This window comes from Stigmatopora nigra, unplaced genomic scaffold (assembly GCF_051989575.1).
Source record: "Stigmatopora nigra isolate UIUO_SnigA unplaced genomic scaffold, RoL_Snig_1.1 HiC_scaffold_24, whole genome shotgun sequence".
Classification (NCBI taxonomy): Eukaryota; Metazoa; Chordata; class Actinopteri; order Syngnathiformes; family Syngnathidae; genus Stigmatopora; species Stigmatopora nigra.
The window spans coordinates 194870-197586 of record NW_027551603.1 but is presented as its reverse complement, the minus strand read 5'-3'; the positions used below and the strand labels follow the sequence as shown (position 1 = coordinate 197586).

The window sequence follows — 2717 nt, the reverse complement described above, 5'->3', positions numbered from 1 at the left end:
CTAAAGCAAACTTGAGGGTAGAAAATGGGTTTTTGCTATATTGTTGTGCTTGCAGCATACATATTCTGAATATGGGGTCTTGGAAAAATATTGTTATGTAGTTGGATATCAGAAGAGGGGTTAATTTGACTGTTTAATGGTTGTCTTCTCTAAAAAGCGTTGTATTTGGGCACAGGAAAAAAGGCGACGTTTCAAGTGTTGACTCGCTGGTTTGTAAACAAGAAGATAAGAATGCTGCTTTCGCAGCAACAGTGGAGGTCATAGTTAACGGCTTATGGCGTTTTCTGTTTGGACTTTTCAGAATAAGAGCAATACATGGTCTTCAAAGAATGCAAGGTTATGCGAATGCTTTCGCATTCATTTTTTGGGTTTTAAACAGAAATGTATATTAAGGTGCTAGAAAATCTGTTTAGGAAAAGGTTGATTTGGAAAAAAAGCTTTGGATTTGGGAATAGAGCAAAATAGTCATTTTTGAACAATTGTGGATTTCAAAGGGCTCTTAGTTAAAGGAAACTAGCTTTTGGAGGATAAAATAATATTAATACTAATTTTGAATAGTTTGATTGTTCAAAATATTTTAATCCAGAAGGTTGGCTTGTTAAAGAAAAGGCGAGGATGGAAAAAATTACAATATTATGGTATATTGGTGACAATTTGAGGGTCTTTTATTGTAGATTTTATGTTGTAGATTTTTATTTTGGTAACAGGGAGATATGGGAAATGACTCTTGTCTTAAGTAAACATCGTATGAGGTGATTTGCAAAGGATATCTTAGGTATTGAGAGTTATTTGGCTGTTAATGACATCAGACGGGAAATTAACAATGCAATAGGGGCACGAGCTCATGGTTCACAGTAATTTATCTAAGCAACGCCTTCTTTTCCATCCCATTGCACGAGTCTGCCCGTCATTGGTTCGGTTTCACCTTTAATCAAAAGAAGTACACATATACGAGACTACCCCAAGGCTATGCAGAGAGCCCCGCCATTTTCTCTCAAGAAATCAACAACTGTCTGAATCTCAATGAACACAGTAAAACCACTCAAATTTTGGTGTACGTATATGGCATTCTCATCGCCAGTCCATCCAAAGAGGAAAATCAAGAAGAAGCAGTGAAAGTATGTCAACACCTAGCAAAGACAGGAAACAAAGCCTCACTGACCAAACTACAGTGGACTCAGACCGCAGTAGTTTTCTTAGGTCACATCATATCGGCAGAAGGAAGAAAATGAACCTCTGATCAGAAACAAGCTATCCTTGATGCCCCCAAACCAAAGACCAAAAGACAGATGATGGCCTTCCTAGGCCTAGTGAACTTTTGCCGTCTATGGGTTCTGGACTTTGCCGAAATAACGCAACCAATGGTGGATTTAATTTACCATTAAGACATCACCCTGGCTGAACCCATCACATGGACGAAAGAAACTAATGAGAAGTTTAATCAGATAAAACAGACATCACAAGCACAGGCCCCTTGGGCCTACCCGACTACGAGAAACTGTTCACCCAAACAGTGGACTGCATTGACGGATTCATGACATCCGTCCTACTCCAACAACATGGTACACAAATGCGACCAGTGGCCTACTACTCAAAGAAACTTGATGCTGTCGCCAGAGCCCTGCCCCAGTGTGTCCAAGCAGTGTGTGCCACAGCAACGGCTGTCCAAGCATCCGCCGAATTGGTGTTCTTCCATCCCACCACTCTACGAGTAACAAAGTCTTTCAGGCTTTAGAAGGTCGAAAGGAGATGGACACCCATGAAATGTCGAAAAAGGTCTTGACATGATGCTCACAGAACCTGGTATTCCCAAGCGGTCTCCCAATCAGGTACTAACCAGGCCCGAACCATGCTTAGCTTCCGAGATCGGCCAAGATCGGGCGTTTTCAGGGTGGTATGGCCGTGAGCGGTACTGCACCAGGGAAATCAGTCCTTTGAAAAATCCTAAAGACCCAATTTTCAGCATGTGGATGGTGAATTTGGATCCAGTGTGGCAAGGGGGCAGGTCCTCTTTGGACAACCATTCGTTAATGTAGTCGACTTGGTTGCCGCTCGTTATCCTTTTGCTTTAAATTCTTCTACAACTAGGTGAATGTAGTTTGTCAGAAGGATCGCTTCAATAAAATGTCGCCAGATGTGTGGAGGAGGGAAGTCTTTCAGGCTTTGGAGAAGGTCGAAAGGAGATGGACACCCATGAAATGTCGAAAACGGTCTTGACATGATGCTTACAGCACCTGGTATTTCCGAGCGGTCTCCCACACAGGTACTAACCAGGCCCGAACAATGCTTAGCTTCCGAGATCGGAGAGGGAAGTCTTTCAGGCCTGGGCCTGGTTCTAAACCACCACTTGTAAATAAAGTGCCCAAATGGAGGTAATTTATTCGGGCATAACAGAACTTCTGAACATCCCTGGATGATAATTTTTATCCAGAATAGTCAAAAATAGTTCCCTTTCATCCTTGGACACCATCCCCGTGTCAATACACCAACCACATCCGACCCCGACCGGTTATAATACAGGCACTGATTTTATCGCAATTATGCAAGTTTTTGACACTATATTTGGTCGGCTACAGCCCCAGAACCAGTTAGGGTGATTATTTTTTCACAGATTAACGAAAATATATCTACCAACATAATGGACAAAGTTCTCGAGTAAATGCACCAACCAGAACCGACTGGGCCCGGTTCTAATACAACAACCATGCAAAAATCAA

General features: G+C 42.2%; 1 pseudogene; it reads right to left on the bottom strand.

Moving 5' to 3' along the window:
- Positions 1–1788: 1788 nt before the first annotated feature.
- LOC144189595 (5S ribosomal RNA) lies at positions 1789–1908 on the bottom strand (annotated as a pseudogene).
- Between the last annotated feature and the right edge of the window lie 809 nt (positions 1909–2717).